The sequence below is a fragment of the Lagopus leucura genome, unplaced genomic scaffold, assembly GCF_019238085.1.
Source record: "Lagopus leucura isolate 7727_CA_CO unplaced genomic scaffold, USGS_WTPT01 Super-Scaffold_810, whole genome shotgun sequence".
Classification (NCBI taxonomy): domain Eukaryota; kingdom Metazoa; phylum Chordata; class Aves; order Galliformes; family Phasianidae; genus Lagopus; species Lagopus leucura.
In genome coordinates, this window is record NW_024962261.1 from 5,435,928 (window position 1) to 5,461,604 (window position 25,677).

The 25,677-nt window shown below is 38.2% G+C and overlaps 1 long non-coding RNA gene across 1 annotated transcript in view; it reads right to left on the reverse strand.

Moving 5' to 3' along the window:
• The window catches only part of LOC122177172, an 80,474-nt gene that overhangs the window by 3,813 nt on the left and 50,984 nt on the right, over positions 1–25,677 (reverse strand). Inside the window, exon 2 of the long non-coding RNA XR_006177967.1 lies at positions 512–663. This is a non-coding gene — a long non-coding RNA (uncharacterized LOC122177172). The remainder of the gene's footprint in view (positions 1–511; positions 664–25,677) is intronic.

A 25,677-nucleotide genomic window follows, 5' to 3' on the forward strand; every position in this document is an offset into this window, starting at 1 on the left:
TTCTTTTTCTTTTCTATCTTGTTATTTTCTTTCTTGTTTTGATAGCTGCCACACCAATTCACTTGTTGAGATTGTGACATTTAATGCAGGAATTGAAGAGTTTTTTGAATACCTGGGTTCTTTTCTGATGCACAGGAGTTTTGTATTCGTTTGATATGTTGGCACCTAGAATGTTTGTTATGAAATAAATTGCAAATGTTTAATAAATAATATAGTTTAAAAACATTTTACCATGGAAAAATATTTGTGAACTATTTCGGTATGAGTATCTTAAGGAGAAACAAACAGACGAAGTATTTTCATTCATTATGTAAAGCTGGAGTTTTGATCCTCGAAAGCAAAATTTGCTTTGTAATCCGTTAGACCCAGAAATCCAATGAAAAGAGGTAAGGGGATTGTGTCTTAGTGTGACAAGGAGTGAAGCAAGGAGCTTCTTCTCTCTGCAGTCACTTACAAGCTAGAGCTTCTGATCATCTCATCATGGCCTGCAGCATTTGCTTTGGTTTCTCACCTCTTAAAACTACTACCTCCAAATCTGTTAACTTCATCCAATCTTGAGGAGCTCTGTCCAGAACACCAGAGACTTCTCACTCAGTGTCCAAAAACTCATTGTTGAGCTGCCACTGTTTCATCCTCAGACTAAACCAAAGCACAGTCTTTGATCTGTAAAGACAGTATGAGACAAATGCAAAATTAATTCAACGTTGTGCTGACCAAGTAGTTGTGAATGAGGAAAAGTAAAAACAAAACAAGAACAAAGAGTTTATTCAGTTTACTGTCTCTGTGAGTAGGGATTAATGATAACACTCAGATGAAGCTCCAGAGGCACCATGAAATGTGGTTTTCAGAGAAAGTTTTCATTAAAATAAGGATGTTACACCAGCAACCTCTTGGGTGCTTTTGAGTCAGCTGTTTTTGTCAAAGGCCCTATTTTGGTTTCATTCAGGAAAGTCAAAATGTTACATGTGAAATGAGAAGTGATTACAACACCCAGAAACCCCATAAGCTATTTATTTTTAAAGAGACTTTACAATGTAAAGTGCCAGGCTACTCTTGAGAGTGGGAGCATGCTGCCTAGATTCTGGTTCTCAGATGTGCTTAAAGAAGCAAACAGACACAAAGGTCTGCCTGTCAGTGCTTCAGAGCCTCCTTCCAAAATTACACACATCTACATCATGACACTCACACAGCGATACAATTACAGATTTGTGAAAATGACATCTGACATTTGTGGACTGAAATATTGGCCTTCACCTGTGATTTGCCTCAGTTTTTTGCAATGGGAAAAAAAATATAAATATATATATATATATTCTTTATATATTTTATATATTCTTTATATATATATATATATATATAATATATATATTATTTATATATAATATATATTCTGGACATGGTACTACTTTAAAAGGAAATCATTAAACAAAAAGCCTTGATACATTTGAAACGTACACAACAAAATCAATTTATCTGTTCTGATGTTTCTGAATGATTCCAAGCTTTGTCCTTCATACAGCCTTTCACCTCTTTGCTATCTGCTTTTTAGATATAAAATAGTAATAATAGCAGTCCAGCACCTGTACTGACAAGAAGATCAAGATTTTTCTTTTTTCTTTCCCCAGGAAACTGTTTCTCCATGAGCTCTCTCCTGCTTAGGTGACAGCAAAAATGAAACATCTAACGGGTTTACTCCTAAATCCCAGTTAAACCCACAAGGTCCCTGGATCTGCACAATTAATACTGGAGAAACATCGCAGTCCTGACACTGAAATGGCTCTGCCCATTCTGTTTTGAGACACAATTACAATGATGTCTGGAATGGAAATCGTCAAAATCAACCTCTGCAAGTGGATAAAGTGTATTGTTTCTGTAGCTCTCAAGGAAGTACTGTCAAAATAACTATGATGTCATTCACTTACAGCCAGAAACTATAGTAATCTGGGATCTGTTATACACCACTTTGATGCATTCCAGCCATTTGCAGAATCACAGTCACAGAATAGTTCCTACTGATAGACAACTGTTCCAACTCCAGGCCCATATCCAGGCAGCTTTTGGAGATCTCCAAGGAGAAGACTCCACAGCCTCTGGGTCTCTATGCCAGTGCTCTATCACCGAAACAGCCCAGAAGTGCTGCATGATGGCCAGAGGTAACTCCAGGTGGTGCTCACTGACTATTGTCCTGGCACTGGGCACTACTGAAAAGATCTTAGCTCTGTCTACTCTGCACCCTTCATTCAGGGATCTGTGGACATAGATGAGATCCTCCTGAGCCTCTTCTCCAGTCTTAGCTGTCCCCGCTTTCTCAACCTCTCCTGACAGGAGAGCTGCTCCAGCCTCTGTAGCATCTTGGTGGCCTTCTGTGGAAGTCCATGCAGTATGTCCAGGTCTTTCTTGTACTGTGGGGCAGAACTGGTCCCAGCACTCCAGGTATGGCCTCACCAATGCTGAAGGAAAGGATCATTTCCCTCATTTCGCTGGAGATACTTTGTAAAGTGCAGAAACCCAGAATATAGTTAAGCTTCTCAGCAACAAGGGCACTCTGCTGGTTCATGTTTAACTTGCCATGCTCACCAGGCCCTTCATGTCCCACTGTCTGGGGCTGGTCTTCTCTCCTTGTTATGAGGTTCCTGTCAGACACAGCCCCCCTATCTGTCCTGGTCCCTCTGAATGGCAGAATAGCCCTCTGGTAAGACTGCTATTGCCCCTAGCTGTGTGTCATCAGTGAATTTACTTCAAGTGCAATCTATCATTGTCCACATTGGCAAGAAAGATGTTACGCAGCAGTGAACCTAGTCTTGGCTGCTGGCTCTTCAAATACTTTTTGTACCACTGACCTGCACACCTGACAGTGTCCTGGCTAAGGACATTCAGACAGTTTTCAGCTCACTTCACTATTTGTTCATCCATGCCATACACTGAGACCTTCTCTATGAGGATATTGCAGGGGACAGTGTCAAAGGCCTTTCTGAAGTCCAGGAAGATCAGGCAGTCCAGTCAATGCTTTTGTTTCTCCATTTTTCTCCTCACAGTAGTCAAGGGAGAAGGAGAGTATTGAATGAAGAGATTTATCTTAAAAGTCATTTGACCAAAAAGCTTTGAGTTATCTCAATATGTAATACAAAATTTTAGGAACCTTGTTTTACTTTGACATTTTCCAATAGCCAGGAATTGTTTTATGAAAAAAAAAAAAAGTGATACTATACAAAACTGAACCAAAAGTAAAAATTGCAACGTACCTTCCTCTCATATTCTCACTTATCAGTTATGTTTGTAGTTTTCACTATTTGGAATTTAAATGGAGATGAACTGAGAAATGGGAAATAACATTTAGTTTTCAGTATGAAATATAACCTGTTTATTAACAACAGGCAATCTTTCATCTTTGGGATTTGAGATCTGCACAGATTGTGCTGCCACCTCCCAGCAAAATATGAGTTCATGGGAATGACCAATACTAATGATCCCTGAACTGTTTCCCACAGCAAAATGACAGCTGTGATTCTTAACCCCAGCTCTCCTCCTTAGAGCTGACTCAGCAGTAAATTTACAGCACTTCCTCTTCAGTGTCCCATGCTGGCCTTGGACATTTATCACCCAACCTTATCATTGAAAGATGTGTTTTCCCCACAGTTCACAGCCAAGTACCTTCTTCATGAGACAGTGGGTAGCAGGGAAGGCAGGTCTGGGTGTATTTGGGGAGATGGCTGAAGCCTTTATCTTGTTATCATCTTTCTGAAATGGAGGATGAGTAATGGTGGAACTTTGTGTAAAGCATGGGGAAAATGTCTGAAAACATGGGCTTAGAGAAGCGTTGAGAATTTTTGAGCGTGGTTACATGTAAATAAAAGAAATGACATCTTGAACCTACTTCAGGTTCGAAAGCTTTATGCTGCTCATCTCACAGTTCATGGGAAATATTTATGTCCAAGAGCATGCATTGCCCTAGGACCAGTAAAATGCTGTAAAGGTTAATAAGGAGTTACTTAGAAGACATTACCCAAATCTATGGCAGTTAACAAACAAATAACAAGTCCATAACTGATATAATGTTTTCTATCACAGTGTTCTGAAGAAAATACCATTAATACCTTCTCTGTCTCAGCCTTTCCACCTTTAGAGGTGGAAATCCTGTCCAGAAATGGATTTCATTAAGCCCTAACAAAGATTTTATTCTGATTGTGTTCTCTCAAAAATATCTGGTGGATTGGCTAGTACAGGTTTTTAAACTGGTGTGAGAGTAAGGCACTAACAGCAGAAATTTCTTCCAGGTTCAGACGTGGATTTCAAAGCTCTTCTTTTTCATTCTCCATCGCAGCTTTTTCAGGCAGAATTTTATTTTTAAACGAGGGCAGAACCCAGTGTCTTTAACTTCATAACTTCTTGTTCAGAAACTCTAGCAGTGTGTGATAGTCTGGTTAAGAACTGTTTATCCTGCAGCCATGCCAGCAAAGCAATGCACCCTTGATCTTTCCATATGAGCTGTTACACATAGAGCAGGTTTCACAGCAGGTTCCATGGCACAAAAGACATCACGTTGCAGAAATAATGCTCCAAACAGCCAGACACATTCTCACTTCTACAAATGTCTGAGCAAACATCCGCATCTGGTAGTCTGTTATTCTTTTTTTTGTTGTTTTTTTTTGTTGTTGTTGTTGTTTTTGTTTTGTTTTGTTTTGCTTTTTGTTTTGTTTGTTTGTTAATTTTTATTTCTTGTTTTGTTTCAAATCAAGTAAAATCCTAAGAATTACCTTTTGAACCTTTCCACCTCCAGACCAAACAAAGGTGATGCTGCTTTGGATTTAATTCATTGAATTAAAAAATGAAATGATTAAATGGTCACTGAATTAGATGCACAGATTCAGCAAGTTTTGCACAAATTACTCCTGAAATGCAACCCTTTTTCTCACAGTGGAAGAATCCGAGGATGAACTTCTCAAAATAAGGCTATTGAAAAATCAACATGATTTTCAACATTCTGTGGGCTACATTTTCAAACACCATTTTGAATTGTACTGAGTAAAACACTTTTACTTGGTTTTTAAATATCACTAAAATTCACATTTAAAGTGTAGTTACTCTCTCTAAGCAATCAAAAATTAGAAAAGTAAATCCTGAGCAAACATTTCAGATTTTTGCATCTCACTCTGGGAAGACAAATTTTAAAATTGCAAGTAGTGGATAAATAGAAACGTTCTAAAATGCAAATTAATTGTTACCAGTGATATAAGGCTAAGCCAGCAAAGAACTCTCATTAAGAATCTTAATGGAGGCCATAGATTTAATTATCGAGGGCAGTTGCACAACTTGTTCTGACCTTCTCAAAACATTTTTGGTTTGCACAGATGGGCCACAGAACTGTCTCTTTCTTCTGTCTTTTCCATTTTCTGGAACAGGCAAATTATTGAAATACATAAGTATTTTGCTCAGCAAAACTCTCACCCTTGCTTGTCAGTCTTGAATGCAGCATGCTTTCTGCTGGCAATGGAGGTGGAAATAATTTTCAAGACCTCAAATTCCTTACGTTTTGTTCCTTTCTAATTATTATTCTGCAGTTGATGAAGAGAAATGCAGCCTTGCTCCTTGCTCATTTTCTACTCACAGCAGTAGATATCCTACACACTCAAAACATGTGCTCCATACACAGAGGATGTAGTACAAAGACAAAGCTTACACAGCTGGCTTAATAAAAGTGGGGCTTCAAATGTTTCACAAAGTATATGTGGAGTGTATCATGCTTTCTGCTCACTCTCCAGGAAATAATGAAGTTAGGAGCTGCTGGAAGAACTTATACTATGCATGGCCTTGTTGGTGCAACAGGAGAGCAGATATTTGTCAAAGATTTGGGGTGGTTTTTTTTTTCCTGAGAGAAATAGTAATATTGACCAAGAGCTGATTGCTGAAAAGTATAAGAAATAGGGTCCTGGAAATTTCTTCAATATACTTGTGCAATATCTCAAATGAACAAAATTAATCTTGCTTATTGGAGTGTGATAACTGCTGGATGGACTTCAGAAATAATGTATGTCATCTGTGCTTCTACCAGGAGCCCCTACTCATATCAGTCTGGTAATTCCTTTGGGTAATCTGCTTCTTGTGATCTGTATTTCCATTCTGACACCAGCTAACATATTAAAAGATTACATTACTATTCAATCCTTGTAAGAGTTGCCTTAAAAATTTTGGACAACTGTCAGCAAAATTCTCCATTTTGTGTTGTGGGCAAACAAAATCTCATGTCTCTCATCATCTCCAGGCCTTTATTCTTGGACCCGTAAGCATGAGTCCTCATCTCTTCTCTGCAGAGTGAAAATTTCTGCTTTACTTCTATTTCTTTTGATGACAGACAAAGAGCACAGTGAAAAGCACAGCTTCCCTCTGTAGCTCTGTTTAACTGAATGATCTGCTTTATAACTTCATCATTTCTCATGCATTAAAAAAATGTATTTATAAATTAGTACTGGAAATACACTGTCAGTTAATGAATGTGTAGGATTTTAGGACTCTTCAGATCTTGTTTCTGGTTGTTTTTGTTTGTTTGTTTGTTTGTTTAAGACAACCTGTCTTGCTTTTGCCTTAACACATTCCATAAGCATGTTAGTTGCACTGCTTAGCAAAGGTTAAAAGAAAGATCTTCTGCCTGGACTTATAGCCCCTGACCCATGCCACACAAAATGTCAGGGCATCATTGAAGTTTTTCCACAGAACACAGTTGTGACTAGAGTTGCCTTTAGCATACTTACTCTTTAAAAACAATTTTCTTGACATTGATGTATCCATGTACTTAAGTTACAGTTAGCATCACAGGGAGGATATTTCCTTATTTCACAGCTCTAATGTTCAATTTCTCTTTGAGGCATCATAACTGCATTTTACTTTCACTGATCCTTGGTGCCAGCCAGCCCTAGTTTTCCTAAGTTTCACACAGTGTGGCTGCATTCACTGTGCTAATCTTATGTTACATACATTTTTTTGTCACTCCATGTGTTTCTAATTGGTTTCCCAAGCACCCGCAGCATTACAGCTGCTTTATTTGGCAGATGCAAGTGCCTACAAACCCTGTGTCTTCCTCTTCTCCACTGTTTTAGGTATTCTCCTTTGGCATTAAAGTGAAAACAGTTGTAATCAGATGTAGAGTATATGTATTTTTTTAAAAAAGTATGGAAATGTGGCTTTGATGTTCCAAGAAGAGAAAGATCTTTTCCTGCAGTCTGGCTGGTGCCCCACCCCATCTCATGGAAACTGGCGTCTGTATGCATAATCTGGAGATATTACAAGAGATTACAAGCGTAGTAGGGATGACCAGAGGATCAATGATCAGGATTGGACAAACTTCAGTTGCCAGTGGACAGAGAAGAGCAGAGAGGCAGGAATGGAGGCTCTTCATAACCATGTCCAAGCATAGGAAGAGGGAGCTGCCCTATTCTCCCAAGCCCTGATTCACTTTCTCTGTCCGTATAATGGGATACTGTACATTATTTCTTTACAGTGGGAAGTGGGAAATGTAAATACTTCATAAAATACCCATATTCTTGGATAAAAGGACAAATAGTTTTCTTTTAAAGTGCTATGTTTTATGACTAGCAGGTGGGTAAGCACACAAAGGTGTTTCATAAGCTGCCTACAAACAAGCACTGATGAAGTGCAGTTGCTTCTGTATTAGGGGCACAGCATAGAGAAGTAGAGAAAGCACAGAGAAGTTAGGAAAGCACTACGTTATCTTTAATGCCTGTACAGAACAGATTCATCTCATCTTGTCATCTGTGATCCTATCTGAAACACATACAGACCGAGTGAAAAGCCTGATGCTTATTTTGGCTGTCATGCAGATATGAAGAGTAGACTCAAACCCATCATCATTTGAAGTTACGGTCCAAGGAGATCAAGGTATTTTAAGACCAGTGTCTAAACCTTGGATCTATCCTAAGTGTAGAAGTCCTAAGGTCATGGATGGCCTTAACCACAAGCACCAGTCCAATTTCAGCCTAGGAACCAAACTGCTCATCCTTCAGAATGCAGTTGAGAAACTGTTCTGTGTCAATGACTATCCTTGCAGTCTTAATTTACTTCACTAAATACTCCAATAAGTCTGTAACATGAGTTTCTCAAACAAGTGAATCACTGTTTGTGTATAGAAAGCGTTGGTGAAAAATAATGAGTGACTCTCAATCCCGTGTTCATTTTTCGTGGAAGCTCCCAGAGGAATGGATTAAAAATAGGCATGCAGGACAGCAAAAATTTTTGCTTAATAAGATGAGGGTGCCCAGTCTACACATGTAATCCTTGTAATGTTTCTGCTAAATTGAGCTTTGTATTGGGGTAGGAAAGAACTCCTACAAAATATGCTATTGCATTAATTATAAGTTTTCATTTGACAGCTTAATTAAGAAAAGAAGAGTTAGTGTAAGGCTTGCAGAATTGGTGATGAATCACGCGTATTCGTATAGACTTCGTTTTCATGTTTCAATTATACACATTCCTAACTGATGAACAGCAACGTAGCATTTTCTGTTTAATAAATGTGATATCTGTTGGAATTGATAACATTAGTTCAGTAATTACTGAGCCATTATTGTCAGGCATCAGGAAAAGAAGTGGAAGGATGCCCCAGTTATTAACGTTTAGCATCAGCACTGAAAAAGAAGAATAGTGTGGGGGTTTTACCTACGGGGCATGATACTTAGCAGAAGATACTAATAGAAAGTGCCTATGGACCCAATTAGGAAACAAGGGAGAGAGGAACAATAGCTTTATGACTGAAGAGACAGACAGAGAGTTGGGAGATCTGCATTTAATTCTTGTGTCTATCACAGACTTCCTGTGCAGTTTTGGTAAAGTTATTTGATCTCTTTATGTCTCAGCTCTCTATCTGTAATAAAAGTATATACAATGATACAATATGCTCTTCTCCCATACTGTTGTCTCCTCTTTTCAATTGTAGTAGCTTAACTGTTGGGACTATCTTCTTTTCTGATAAAATAGCCTTCTAATTTTACAGAGACTCACCAGATATGTTCATAGCACGAATAAAATGTACAAATAAAATGTAAAACAAAATGTTTTCTAAATCACTGAAGAAAAAAAAGACCATCTTTTATGCTGACACTCTGAACAACAGAGTTACAGGAAAAGTAGGAAAGCATAATCTCAGGCATTATTTCTAAAACAGTTTTGATAGAACATTTTGTATTGAAACTTTCCAAGGAGAATTTCCTTTTTCTTTTTCCCAGATATTGTAAGAAGACAATGGAGTTTAAGAGTGGGCAATACCTTCTTCTAGCAGAGAAGACAGCTGAGTTACTATGGGTGATGCTGCGCTCAAAAGTTCAGCTAAATCATTCAGTTTGTTCCCAGAGCATGACTGCTTTTTCTGCTCTGGGAATTTAAAATCTGAAAGGGTTGGGCACATATGCAGATGTCAGGGGTCCTTTTCTGATGGCTTTTTTACCATTTGCAATAACAGCACCTTTAAATCAAGTTCAGATGTTTATTTCCCCAGTGGCCGATACAAAGCCTCTCTTACTGCCATAAAGGCAACTGCTTACATGTAAAAGAGGTTTCTGCTATAATTAACTTTGAATGTATTCATAATTATCTCTAACAAGATTACTGATCAAGAGCCTTGCCTGAGAGAACAGCTGGAAATGGCTCTTCATTCAACTTGCTAAGGAGCAGTGTCTGCTTTATTTTATCTCCTCACTGCCAGAGAATGATAATAAACAAAGCACCTGACTCCTATTACAGAATTATTTATTATTATTTTTTTAAAAAACACAATCTATCTTCTGACTTGATGAGATGTTCTGTTTTCATTAAGTAAAGCAGGAGGACATTTAGCGTCTGGAACAGCACTAGGTGGGAATTTTGCATGTCAAGAAAAGAATGGCAAAAAAATTTGGTCTGACATTTGAATGTATAGGAAAAAAAAAGAAAAGGATGAAGGAGAAGACGGCTTCTTGGTCCACCTGAAAATTTGTGTTGCTTAAACAAATCTGAATGGTAGAAATGGAAATGAATGTCAAGAAGCAAAGAGTTGTTTCCTCACCATTTGGTGCAAGGATTTTGGCAGATACAATAAATTAGCACTGCTATAAGTGCTGTGAACTCAACCTGCCGTGGTAGGTTGTGGTTTTCAGCATAATGCAGTGATGCACTTTCACTACTAGAACTGTTCTCCAATTTATCACCTTGTGGCTAATTGTTACTAGAAACAACTGCAACTGTTCCAATTGAATGTTTTTGTATTTATTTTTCCCACTGGAAAATGCTGATTTGACAAAATACAGCTGCTCCATGGGAACAGAATGATTTTGAAGTTCTGGTTGAAGCCAAGGAAATTGGCAGCTGTGCCAGTTTTGAAAATCTCTTTCTTGGGCAGGTTTCTAAAATTATCCCCTGTGAGTTTCTGCCTATTCACCTGATACACTGCTAAGGGGACCAAGCTTAGATGCAGGCTGACCAGATCTGGAAGTAGATCCTTTTTGGTGCTACCACTGGAGCTTGCCAATACCTGGGGAAGTTCAGAAATAGATATGTTGAGGTTGTTCAACAAGACAACATTTAAATTTGTGTTAAATAGAACTGTGGATCTCTTACCCACAAAAACGTTTTGAAGTTGTGTTTTTGTTCAATTCTGAAATTTTTCACTTAGCATCTGAAACCTAGCAGAGTATATTTCCATGATTTGTAATTGTAATTCCCACTGAGAAACATTTAAGCAAATCAGAATAAGTACACTAGTTCTCATAGGCTTTTTCTCAGCCCAAGTGGCACTGTGAAAGTATCTACCAGAGGAGATGCCTTCATCTCTGCCTTGGCTACATAAAGGCCTGGACAGTTATCAGAAGGCATTTGCAACTAAAGACACTTGCAACTTTAAGATAGCTACAGTTCATTGTGATAGGCTCTGTTGCTAAGCATACAAAAATAAAATAATATAATAAGTATTTTTTAAATATTTTTTTTTAAAAAAAGAACTACAGAATTGGAAGAGATTAGGCAAACTATTATAGCCAGACACAACACGGTCTATTGCTTATTGTGCTTTGAATGTCCAGGTATTTTGCATGCTGAATACTAAAAAAAAAAAAATCAAATTTGTTGTACGAATAAGACTGCATTCTCAGCTTAGTTTTATTTATAGTATCCAAAACTATTAATGTAAACATCACATCAGAATTTTCTTGGCTATTTGGAAATACCAAAACAACAGCTTTCACATGACTTCTGAAGTCCATTCAAGAGTAGTTGCATTTTTTATATTTAAAAGTCAATGTAGTATCATCTTTTTGCCTTCCTCATGTTTTTATTGTCTCTTCATTGTCCTGGAGGACTTTGTTGTGTGAAATATATTTGTAATAAGAAAGGTAATTTGTGTAGAGACTTAGATGGTGTACGGGCCTTTCAATGTCTGAAATGATTGCCAGCCCAATAACTTCCTTTCTTTGTAATCTATATTTTAGATTACTCAGTGTCACCAGGAAGATCTGTTTGGTTAAGAAGAGGAAAATCCTCAGTGGCTACTTTTTGAAAGATGAGACAAGCCATCAGGATGAAATCCACTTAATTAAAGGGAACCTACAAACAGGAAGGGAGCCAACACTTTACAAGGGTAGACAATGGCAGGAAAACGGGAAAGGATTTTAAGTTGAAGGAGGGAAGATTTGGGTTGGATATCAGGGGGAAGTTCTTGACTATGAGAGTGGTGAGGTGCTGGAACAGGCTGCCCAGAGATAGTGGATGCCCTGTTCCTTGAGGTGTTCAAGGCCAGGTTGGATGGGGCCCTGGCAGCCTGACCTAGTATTACATATGGAGGTTGGTGACCCTGCCTATGGCAGAGGGGTTGGAATCTGATGATCCTTCCAACCCAAGCTATTCTATGGTTCTATGTTCTAAGGACTATCCCAGCAGTAAGAGGCCCTGGAATGGAAACTGATGATCACATAATCAAACAAGTTGGAAGCATGAGAGAGCATGAGCCTCTCCCAAACACTTTCCTCAAGGAGCCTCCTCTTTGTGATGCCTCTGCAGTACAAGATCCTGCACAGAGATCTCTTATTTACTCTTAATTTCAGATACTCAGGAGGCAGCATAATCATGCAATTCAATTTTAATGCCTCGGTGGAAGTTAGCTTTGTGCATATCCATACTTGTGTAAGCAAGAGCAGTGTTATGAGCATTACTCACTGAGTACAGTACTACATCACAATGTATTGAATAAAAGTGGCTATATTTCTCTACAAATGTTGCTTCATTCTGTTGTTAGGCCATCACAGGTCCCACCAAGCCATTATGATCTGTCAGCACACTGAAACAGTATGATTGAAAAGCAACTCTCAGCAGAACTGGAACAGCCCCTTCATTTTTTACTCTTTACTTTCATGTGTGTGAGACAGGGAGAGAGAGTGAGAGAGAGACTACTGAACTTTAAACTTCCTGATAAGCTATATTGTGGGAAAGTGCCATTTTTAGGTTTACATGAAGGAGCTACCTCTGAGAACGGCCTTTTAGCCTGTGAAAAAAAAAAAACTAGAAACATCCCAGGAAGCCTCTGAAACATTGTAGCACTGTGAGAATTTGTATAAAAATAAACATTGGATTATTTCAGTCCTCCTCCCCTGAGAAAATCAGACCGAATTACTCAGGGCTACTAACATAATCTTCACAGAGAATGGGAAGTTAGCAACTAATACTAGGGCTCTTTGTCTTGTTTAGGGGTTTTTCCCCTCCTTTAAAATGTGAATACTTGGAGGAGCAGCAGAGGCAGGTTGTGATTGTGATTGGAATGGGCTGGGAGCTGAGAGCAAATCCAGCAGAGCAAGCCAAATCAGAAGGAGTGCTTTTAAAAGGTGTAAACTGGAATTCACAGAAACATGAGAGCTTGGAAAGCAGCCACTGACAGACACAATCCAAAAGCAGACAAATCCTGGTCTCTGGAGTTCAGAGGATTTTTTAAAGCTTTTGTAAAGCATTTTTCTCAGGAGAAATTAAGATGTGAAAGGCACATGAGTCAAGCAGGGTCCCATGCCACTGCAAAAGCTGTTTCTAAGCCTGGTCAGAAAAGGCCTTCATTTCATGGAAAAATTATTCTGATTAAATTGTCTTCCCATCACAAAGGTCTGAGAAACCCACAGACTAATAAACTCACATGTCATTCCTCTGAGGACTAGTAAAGGAAAGACCACAAGATGTTGTGATTTCCATAACTGACAAGTGATTTCCAAACCAAGGGAAAAAGCAATGAGCAGGAAGTCTAGCACAGGGATATCTGAAACCATAGCACAGAAAATGAATGTGTAAGAGAAGTAGAGTGAAGGAGACTCCTCCACAGGGACACTGCCAGACCTGCTGACTGCTCTGCAGCATTGATCATGGTTGAGCAACTGCTTCCTGGAGAATGCATTGCACCCTGTCAGCATTTGCATGCAATCCCTGATGAACAGAGAACAGGGGAGAGCACAGATGGTCCCCATCAAAGTATAGTATTTTAAACCGAGGAGAGACTTCATTACTGATAAATGCATAGCAAAAGCATGGCACAAGAGATCTGAGCCTAGGACTCGAGCATTCTCCTATGCCCCTTTCCATGCCCTGTATAGGAGTGAAGAGACAGTGTTCTGCCTGCTGTCTTGGCTGATACTGAATTCAAGAGTAAAGAAGTATTTAAAAAAAATAATAATCCCATTTTTGTCCATGGACATGCAACAAACTCATATTTCCCTGAGGTGAAACACAAACAAGAAATTCAGCAAATCTTGTGTGAGGACTGCAGAAATAGTTGCTGCCACTCACATTCCTTCCTACAGAAATCATTCCAGGCTACTCACAAGTGGTAGAAGGTCTGTTTGATATCAGATTAGACAGTAAAGGAAAGCAGAGGCAAAGATCTCCAATAAGAATAAAATGAAGGCAAAGAAGTGTCTTCTAGACATGTGGAAAAAATCAATACCTCCAGAAGGAAAAAAAAATTATATTCTACATTTTTTAGCTTTGCTGCCCAATCAGGTTAATAAAAACCTCCAAAAAATCACCATACAACTCTATGATATCTACAGAGAAAATTCAATATCTGCTGCCATTAACAACATCATTAATAACAAATGTCTGTTTAATTACGCATGCTAAGATTAAAAAGGCCATTATTCTTGTAACTCGAGAAATTCATTAGCTGGAAAGTCTGTTTAATGCCAAATGCACCCCCCTTAAAGGAACATATCTTAATATTGAGAGGTATTTCTGACAGTTAGGCATTTGTGTTGCTTGAAGACGAGCTACCCAGCTGGGCAAAAGTTCATGCTGTGACAGCAAGCAAGCACTGCTGCATTTCAGAAACCTGGATGAAACTACAGGACATTTTATCTGACCTTCTTTCCTCTAGAGTCATTAAAATGTACAGGAGCAGTATAGAGCTCTCAGAAGTACTTTAATCACCTAGAACCCTTCATTCATCTGAAAGTGAAATAAATACTTCTGGAAGTCAGGCTTACGTAAATGCGTAATCCCCTAAAAAATTCTGAAGAGATTGTCCAATAATTTAATCTGTACAACTTGACTTTCACTCATTATTTACTGAGAAGGTCTTGTACTAGCACCATGAATCATTAGGTTATAAGCACTGCATCTTCCATAACTGAATCCTCAGCATACCTAGCACAAGTATTTACCATGCTATTGAACAGATGAAAAAGCAGAAAATGCAGGAAACCCTGTTAACACAGTCATTTGGATGATATCCATTTTTCAATGGCACTCAACTCGTAACTCACATTCCATCTCCAGAACAGAATGTGATTATATAAGCAGGTATAAACAGAGCAATTACCTCCTTCTGGAACACTATACAGATTGTTCAAATACACAAATTGAATACAGGGCAGGCAGAGGATCTGGTCTGTGGCAGAGATCAACATGAAAAGTTAAAAGTTTCCCTCCTCTGAACTCTATAGGTGGAGCAGAAAGGCCATAGGAAAAAAAAAATGCAGTTCATAGCAAATATGGAGAAGTTTAACACTGTAATTCATTCCAAAAGAGAAAAAACTGAGTAAATGAGAAGGTAGATGATCTACCTTCCAGGTAGATGATCTAGGTAGGCTCCATACTATGCAGGTTTTGTCATGTTCAGTTCTGTGCTCTCTGGTACAAGAGAAGCCTGGACATAGTGGAAAAAGTCCAGCACTGGGCAACCAAGATGGAAAAACATTGACTGTCCGACAAACCAATTCTCTCAGGGTTTTGTTAACCACTGTCCATACACCAATATAAATATTTTATATATTTCACAATAATAGAATTAAATTTCATGTAACATACTTGTAATACTGGGTTGAAGGCATTAGAAAATGATGAAATTGCAAAATTCACCCCCACTCACAAGTCCAGCAACTTATCTTTCTTTCTTTTCTCAGAAAGTGACAACCCACGAAGTTACAGACATCCCAGCTGCTGTGGTCACTGGCATAATGAAACAGCAAACGCTAATGAGTTCCATTGCTACTGTATATGATAGTAACACAGCAAACAGACTGTGCAGTCACATTCTAAACATGCTACCTGTAACTCAGAACTTAAGAAGACCTCGGAGACTCTGGGTACAATTTTTGATTTTGTTTATTGTTTTCTTGCTTCTGGCAGAGACATTCTCTCACAAACATGAGTCTAGTCTTTTTAATGTTGTTGTTGTTTTAACCTCAAAACCTTTTTCTCCTGCTGAGTCGCCTCCAACCTATATCTGCTTGGAGTGGAATCAATTTTTTTTTTCCATCATGTTGCTGAGGCAGCCCAACTAGAGCAGAATATAATCTGCTTTCTCTAAAAAAATAATAAATTTACACTAATAACATGTTCATGATTACCAGGTACAGCTCAAGAATTATCCTTATATATGACACAACAGATGCTTTTACATCATGAAAGTAGGTAGACTTGAAAATACAAGGAAATAATTGTAAGAGAACCTGACTAGTAGCTCTCAAAGTCTGTTTAGTTTGGCTCCCAAATACGATTATATTTGCCTTGCTTAACTTATAGATGTTCAAAAGCCTTGGGTTTTATAGTCCCTCTCTAGGAACACATAAACGTGTCTCCTTGACCCTGGGCACCACTATGTGAGTGTCTACCACAAAGTCACAAACAGTTGTTAAAATAGCATTTTATAAGCACTTCTTTCCCATTCCTAGGTCATGCAAGAAGGTACACTAATTTAGCGTGAAGAGTGGTGGTATTGTGGGTCAATAATTATGCTAATACAGATAATGATATGTACTTGTATTACAGATGTTTTTTCACAGTTAATTTTATAGTCAAGCAATTACTTTACTGTGTTTAGCTTCACATTTGGGTTGAAGACGAAATAAAATGACAACCATAATTTTGGTAAATCAGGAGCTCTACATGAGAGGAATGAGGCATTGTTTCCAAGCACATGGCCCTAAGTATTTTCTTTTCAACTCATTTTGTTCCTGCCTTGTTCTCTCTCATGGACCCTAATGGCTGGATTCAAAATGCCATGCCCAGCCTGTTATATCTTGTTTATCTGAGAAATTTTACACCAGGAGCAAGAACTGAGCTCCAAAGAGTGATACAGCAAATTAAATTGTTGATGTAGTGCAGCTGTTAACTAAAGTTTGAAAAATGTTGAGGCACTCTAAAACCTTGCTGGGTCTACCACAGAGGTGAGCCTGTGATGGTTGCTGGCACGAATGAGGATAAGGGTATTAGGGTAAGAATGATTTTACCACCCAAGTTTCTTAAAAGGTAAGCACAGCGTACATATTTCTTGTGTATTAGTATGAGGGGAACTAGAGTGAGCTCCTGCCCAACCACCCAGCTCTTATATACAGAATTGGAAAGTCAGGTTGCCTAGGCTTCCTTTTTGCTTTTAAACTTAAATTTTAACTTTAACTTAAAGTAAGAGTTTTAACTTAAGTCCAAAGATGATTAGTAGAAATTCCAGCTGCACTTTTCCTGTACCTGTCAGTAAATTAAGCAGTTACATATGAATGTCACATAAGGGAGAATAAGTTAGCAGTGAAAAACTGTGATACACAAACATGTCTGCTGCATCCTTTTTCTTCAAGAGAAGTGTGATAACCATGCACAGCTATCACACAGGGTTAAATTAAGCCATGGTAAAGCAAGTCCAAATGATATTACCCCATGGGTCAATCCAGCCCATCACATGCTAACTACACCTCTGAAAATTAACACTCTTTTTTTTTTTTTAAAAAAAAAAAAGGCAAATAGTGTTTTCTAAAATTATTTTCATGGAAAACAAGTTTTGTTTGTTTTTTCAAGAAAATTACATATTTGCAGAGTTCCTGGATTTTTTTATGATATTACAAGTTTCATCTGTTTTTCTCCACTGCCATTACCCTGGCCTCTTTTAAAGGTGAAGCTAATTCAGGGTAACCTGAGGCTCTGAGTGAATTCCATCTGCCCAGGAAAATCCAAGCCACAGGGAACACTTAGGGAGGAAAATGCTGCCCACAGCCCAGTGCTGCCATCCCAGAGAATATGCAAGAGATGTGAGGCAAGCATTGGCTCTGGGTTAGGGTCATCATGCTTTAAAAATTTTATTCCAGCTCACTTTCTTCTCATTCCTGTCTCCAAAGGGGGCTAGAATGGAACATGGAACAGCCACAAGCCTCCAATCAGGGGATGATTTTCTGAAGTTTTCCCTTCTCCCCTCTCCAGCCCATCACCACATTATGGAGGATTGTCACGGAGTTAACTAGATTAATCTATGCCCGTGACTGGGGGGCAGTAGGCCCCTGGGCCATCCCTCTCAGCCACACAAAATGGGAAGGGAAAGGCGAAAGGGATAAGGACATGGGAGCTGGGCTTAAGGGAGGAAAAAAGTCAGCAGCAACTATCTACGGAGGAGAACTTATTTTATTAACTATGATATCAGAATGCAAGATAACACAATATAATATAATCTAATTGAAATTGAGATTAATAAATCAAAATAAAATAGAGAGAGAGGTCCTGAGACCAATTCAAGCCTGAAAATCTTGGTACAGCTAGGAAAGCACCTTCCAACACCCCCTGCAAGGCAGTAGAAGACTGCCCAATTCAGAAGAGCCAGATCCCATGACTTCTGCGAGGTACAGGGACAGGTACCCAGGATTGGAGCACTAACACTTTAACTCCCAGTGCACTACATGATGTGGAACACTGAGAACCAAAAATCACACAAACGTGACAAGAATGGACAAAACTCTTCAGGCTTAAGGCTCCGCAAACATTCACCCATCCTTTGAAACACAGCTTCTATGCAAAAATGTGTCTTTTTCCAAAGCAAAATGCCTGACCTCTCTGCCTTGTGCACTTTTTGATGGTTTTATCTGCTTTTTTTCTTATTAATTGGAAGAGTGTGTATTTCCACCTCCTTTAGTCTGGATTGGCATGAGAATCAATTACCCATGAGGAAGCCATAACTCTGGTTCACTTATTTGTTGTACTTTTTCTCTCTCCTTTTTCTTTTCTCAGTAATTTCATTGTCTTTGGTATAACTAGAGAGTTGATTGCTAAGCAAAATTCTTAAAATGAGTTTTGCAACTGACTTCAGTGAAAGCAAAGAAAGTATAGAAACTTATCCCTTATAAGAAGACATAATATTAACTATATAAATCTTAATATAACCTTTATACCATTTGTAGTGATCTAGCATGAAAACCATCAATATCACTGTAGCTGCAGGGCAGTTTCCATATGTAAAACCTTATTTTATCCCATGATAAAAATCCTTGTCTAAGACACTTGAATGTTCAACACAAATTACAGCCTTATAACTGAATAAAAGACTTATGTTTCTGCCTCGTATTCCCATAGTTGTAGCATTTGAACTTATACGTTTGATACTTCCTTATCAAAAAGGAGTCCACACATAGGTAAAGGTGAGAGAACATAAACAGCCAAAGAAATATTTCACTGTGAAAAATTTTGCTCTGAAGAAGCATCAAGAAGCAATTTATTAAATAAATATGCCAACAATACTTCACCCACTCTACATATTACAGAGTGTGAATAGGCATGCATGTATGTCTCCAAGCAATGTGAGGGTCTGCAGAAGTAACATGGGATTGCCTTGCTATCCTGTGGAGGGTTTGAATTTCTCCATGAAATGCAACCCCTTCTTTCTCTGTCCCTCGATTTTGCTTTCTAATACTCTCTTGCAAGACTCTTGAAACCTGTGTCCTGACATTAAAAGGAACATTTCAAGGATAGGACTGATAATCACTTTTGACTTTTTTTTTTTTTTTTACGTTTCCACTTAGTCTCAGAGAGCAAAAGTAAATGTCCCAGAACCAGACTAGTCACATAAGTTTTGTACCACTTTTCCACTCACTCACTCACTCTTCTAGTGTTGGCTGAGCCCTGCTTTGAGCTTGTAGCCTTCTTACTGGATGCCAATTATGTTTAAATAGTAGAGGAAAGCCATGCTTTGTGATTCTCCCTTGTAATTTGGACAAATTGCAAACTAGTTATTCAAAAACAGGACCACCTTTCATTTGAGAAAGCAATAACAAAAAGGTTTTGTCTTAAAGTGGCAGCTCCCTCTTTTGCTGATAGATGTATCCTACTCATTAGGATAGAACAACAACTTTGAAGGCTGCCTAAAAATTTGTTTTTGTGCCATGTGGAGATATATGGTGCAAGGGAAATGAAGTGAAAAAAAAAACAGAATTTTGATGTGCCTAATATACGTGCCTTTTACAAATACTAGCTTTTCAATTCTCTAACTAGCCATCTTACTTTTCAATAATCTTCTTCAAACTAGTTTTTCTTAACCTTTTTAAAGATTATTTAAAATAGCCTCAATAATTTAAAGTTAAGCCTAAATTTGTACGAAACACTTTCTGTGCCTATTGCATTCCTGTCCTTTTTTTTTAATTAAGGAGATTCCAGCAGTCATTTCTGACTGCTGTCGCATCGTTCTACAAATCCCTTCTGTAGCTCTGCTACACTGAGGTTCATTTGTGTCATTCAAATCTTTGCTCTTTAAATATCCTCTTATAAATTTATTATGGCAATACATTCATATCTTTAAGTTTAATCTGAAACTTCGATAACAAGCAGGAGATGGAATAAATTAGTAGAAAGGAGACCAGATAAAAATTAAAATACAGTTCTGTCATTGCCCATATAAACTATTAGGGACACTGACAGGATGGTATTTTAATTTTGTCCTGTTCCACCCCCTCTCTATGTCCTCCTTCACTCTTTCATCTCCAGCTTGTTAGCAATGCCTGCAATGAAGTCCAGGAAGATAGTACCACGTGAAACATGCACGGGAGATCTTCACAAGCAGGAATGTGAATGACACCAGGTAGAAATCAGATTCTACACACTGCAGAAAGGACCTTCTCTTTTGTTAATTAGACATTCCTGCAATCCTCACAGAAAAACATCTCTTGTTGCCTGAATAACAATAAAATAACATCAGCAATTAACCCTGATGGAGATTTTCAGTGATATTATAGGACCAGTTGCTTTTTCCATGATCTACATTGAAGTGTTAATATAGTAGCCATAGGCAGGCCAGTTCCCAGCCCTCTGCAAAACACGTGGTTCATAACTGCTCCCCATCTGCAACTAAGAACCTGAACGTTGTTGGATTTTTCAGCATTCAGGTGTGACCGTTTTCTCTTTTCTTCAGTTAAGGGAGAAGAAAACAAGTCTTTTTTCAGTTTTCTTATTTGTTGAGTATCCAGGTAACAAACTACTTAAAATCAAGCAAACAAAACTTGATAATTGGCCCCTATCCCCATCTGAGCCACAGAAGGGAGTAACCATGGTAACGTGTAGTTTAGTGCAGACCATTTCGTGTACCTTTCAGAATTTAAGCTTGTGAGAATCTATCCATTCCTAAGTAGAATTATCACTCCGGGAGCAGTTTGCTCTTTATTTTAAAGGATGGTTAAAGCCGGGTCCAGAAATAGTCCCTGACAATGTGTTCAGGTGCAGGAGGGAAAGAAAGGGAGGCCAATATGAATGTGCACATAAAAAGAAAAGCAACAAATGGGGAGAAAAGGTTCCTCTGGGCCAAGAGACAAACAGGAATGGGCACTGAAAAATACAATAATTAAGGATGAGTCAAGCACAGTAGGTTGTCAGAAAGCTCTGCTGCAAATGTGTTTTCTCATGAGCTAAGAAGCCTGGAATAGTGTTAGTCATATCCCAGCCCTCAGGTCCAGTGTCTCCTTCCTTGCTTTAGGGAACTGTTACTGCATGCAGATATATGCTTAAAGAAGACTACGGACATAAATTTTTAAAAAAATAACTATAGGTTTTTACAATACAGGAACTTTTTAATCACGCAGATTCAGTATCAGAGGATGCTCAGTCAATTCGGTGCTTTTGAGCATTTTTTCCCCATTACAAAATATTTTCTGTGTTTTCCATTATCTGTGTAATCCAGGTATGACATTTCCTTCCATTCCTGTGTGTTTACAACAAATGCCCATGTAATGCTACTGACTGTATTCATAGAGCTGTATATATTATTTTGCTTTCTTCCTGCATGACACAATTAACTTTTATTTTTTAATGCAATTAAGAGTGTGTCTTGTAATCTATCTTGCTAATGTAAGTTCTTTTGTTCTCCTTCTCAAACAGAAACTACAAACACAACAGACTGTAGCTGTCTTTTTTTACATAAGACAAGTTGTACTGTTTAACCAGAGCCTGATTAGGCAAATCAAGTGACACGAGTGGTTCCACTGAAGAGGTAGTATGCTACACAAGACACCGCTCAGAGTTATCTTGACATGGAACTCTTAAGGAACAAGTTGTGTTCATATTTGAAAGAAGTTAGATTTCAATCAGAACAAAAATATTCTGAGTGAGAATGAAACATATTCCTGTATTCTCACATATTATCCTTCTGCAGCATATTAAAGGGGAAATAGCATTATTTGCTCTCCTTTTCAAGAGTGGATATCCTTTCAGTGGACAAATTCCAGGCCCCCTGCAGGGCTCTATGCCTGAAGGAGAATTGGCTGAATGGGTGGCTTGAAAAATTGCATCACAATCCAAAAGATACCATAAAATGTAGGGTACACAGAAGCACTCTCTTCTGACAGTACAACCACAGCTAGTGCTGCTCACATCATGTCCCCTGATTAGAACATTTTATCCCTTCTTTTTTTCTCTCTCTTTTTTTTTTTTTTTTTTGGTATTTTTGCGATTGATGATATCTCAAATGCATATTCTATGCATCTTTCTAAAAGTGAAGTGGAAGTTTACCATAAAAATATTTGGGAGGGAGGAATTTATACTCAGGCCTGCAGTCAGGGTTGCTTTTTACAAGGTACCTGAGATTAGGTTCTAGACATTTAGAAGAATAAATTCTGTATACCATTTCTCTAATTTCATGGTGCAACCTAACATAAGCACTCCAGTTAATTCATGATCACCATACTCTTTCCAGTTTTACTGCCACTGCTACTGCTATTACTACTACTAGCACTATTACAAATACTACTTTTTTTCAAGGAACAAGCAGGATTTTATTTATAAGCAAATAAATATTTCTTGCTGTTTAATTTTATCCTCAGAGAATTTTGCATCTTGCACACTTTGATAGAAATATAAGCTCATTAACGGAATATTTTTTAACCAGACCATTATGACTTCATTTTGAATCAAAGCTCATTAAAACAATTATAATCAAATGTTTCATTTTCTTTTTCCCTTGTGAGGAACAGCTGAAAAGGTTATGTTTGTTTTTCTTTATCTGAATCTCTAGGGCTATATAAACAGACTACACGGACTTATTTGTGCTCCTTCTCCTTTACACTTCAGGGTTTGAACAGCAGAGCATGTTCTTAGGGCACTAAGAACTTGAACAGCAGAGCATGTTCTGAACAATGAGCACTGTTCTTAAGGTCATCCACAAATTGTTGCGGCTCAAAGAATTGCAAACCTGACCACAGGAATATCAGCACCATTTCTTGTGTCAGTGCCCAGTGTAGATTGGCTCAGTTCCAAGGCTCACTACCAATGGTCCAACCAGTAATGATCTCTTTATTCCACATCCTGGACAGATATTTAAGGCTGTGTGCAACAGGGAAGGGGCTGTGATGTGTTTTCCTTTTCTTGGTTCATGTGTGGGACAGACACTCTTATCAGGAACAGCGTTTCTCTGCATGTCTTTGCATCCATGCAAAAGGACCTGGAGATCCTTGGCTGGATCTGCTCATGTTTGGTAGGTTGAGGAATCAGATGTAGGCAACTGCATGCTGACATTACTCAGCACACACCCTACTGAGTCTTAACATTCAAAAAACATTGTGCTTAACTCCTTGGTTTGGGAATATGACTCTCAACACTGAAAGAATATTATCTTCATATGGGAAACAGTGATTATTCTTTTAGCTAACAAATAGCTAACAAATATACAGCATTTGCAAGCCAAAAGAACAGCTATTACCTACAGGAACTCCTGCATCACTTATTCCAAACATTAACTGTTTTTCAGTCATGAGACAGAAATTGTCTAAAAGCTGAAAACTCCATATACAATGGTTTTTTTCCTCGGGAAGGACAGCCTTGTCTATTTCTACTGATAATGTGAATCTCTGCTGCCTTGATGTAGCACAGTATTTCTTTAGACCACTCTAACCAACATCCACAGGAAACAATCATCCAATGTACAAAGTTGTACAGTGACTAACCACCAGTGACGCAAATGTGAAAAGAAAAATGTCATCTTAAACTAATGCAGTGTTTTGTTCCTAGTAATTGACCTAGAATCTGACCTCTGATATTGAAGGAACAGAAAATACATTATAAGTGGCTATATTTTGAAGTAAATTATAGTTGAGGAGTTCCCTAGTGACAGACGTATTTATCACAGACTGATGTTTCCCACACAGGTGTTTATTACCCCAAAATTTCCAGTGTCCTTCCTCCATTCAGAAGAAGAGGAAGGTCAAGAGCACCAGCATTCAGTTCATTTTGTAGTCAATCTTCCTTTATACCCAGAGTTACATTTCTCTTTGCAATTGGGCCACTGCTTAAGTGGAAAGCAAAAAAGGAGCTTTTCTTCTAGACTGCTAATGGTTAGTCCCCCTGGATTTGGGGGTTAAAACAAATGCTTTCTGCTCTACAACCTTTCTCTTCAACGTAGTCTAAACAGATAAGACAAAAATGGGCATAAAGTTTATGTATTTTCAGCACTGTGAAGGACTGAGTTGTTCACTCTGCTTTCCTAGAACTGCTACATGTCCTTTTCTAATTTTCAATTTATGGGCCATTTTATAGGTTATGAGAGTTTGGAGCACAATCTCTCAGCGGTAGGTACAAATGTCTTTTACAGCATCCTCTGAATGATCATATTCACAGCTACAAGCATGGATATGTAATTCCACAGTTCCATGCTGTTGAATGCTATATTGGTGGTATTATTACTTCAACCAGGATGATTATGACCTTTCTTTTCCCCTTCTTTTCCTTTTATTCTTTTCTTATCTTAAGAGAGACCAAGAGATTTCAGAAACACAAACCAGAAGTGTACGTGGATCTCACTGCACATTAATGGCAACAGGAGCTATGCTAATTCTTAGTGGCAAAATATTTGATTGTCTTACTGTAGACAGCTCTTACAATGTTGACATGTAAAAGTCAGGTGGGCAAGCAGTGCTGTTTTAAGTGACTTCACCTCAGTATTTAATAATGCACTATCTCTGAAAATCCAGAGAAAGCTGTATCATAAAACAAAATTAAAAAAAAATAATAGTATTAGGAGAGGGATAGTCTACATTTACTGTGTCTTTCCTTTGATCATTTCCAAATGCAGACCTGGAAACCAATGGATATTAAATTTATTTCAGATTTGAATCAGTTTGTCAATCAGGTTAAAGCTGTCAGCTACACTGTCAGTCATACTTAGTACGCTGTCAGGGCTGGAGAGAAAAACAGCAGGATGGGAGTAAGGGAAGAAATAGCAATTTGGAGTATAGCTTCTTCTGCCTACACTAGTCTTTTCTTTGGTCCCTCTTCAGTGATAAGCTGCTTGCCAGAAAAAACATGTGACACGTGACATGAAAAGCGTCAAACTAGTTTTTTGTGTGTATGAATTTAGTTATTATTTATTTTTAAACATGATGTTTGGGAGGTCTGTAACTGGAGGATTTGGCAATGGCTAAATCTAAGGACTGTTTCTCTGACAGCAGTGGGTGGTGATGCTCTATTCACACCTCTGCAGGTTCTGCGAGTCAATGTCATTTTGTCCACTCACCAGCTTCCAAATGCAAATCTCTTGCCTCTAGAAAGATGCTTCTCCCTTCTGTCAGCTTTGCCTGGAGGATCTGACAAAACAAAGAACGCAAACCTATTCTTTCTTTGTTGTTGCTGTTAATTACTTGTTTTAAGGAAGGCAGCAATCAAGAAAGAAATGACCTACTTGCAGATGCTGAGAGCATTTAAAATGTTTAAACGTAGGCAGTATGGTCAAATCAAGACATGAAGTTCATGGATCAGGCTCCACAAAGATAACCCATAAATAATGATTTTAAAAAATATATATTATTATCTCATCTATCTTCTGACTTCACCAACTTTTCAGTACATGAGAGCAAATCTTCAAAATTTCTTCATCAAACACAAGTACTTGAACCTCTTTTCCTCTCCTCTCCTCTCCTCTCCTCTCCTCTCCTCTCCTCTCCTCTC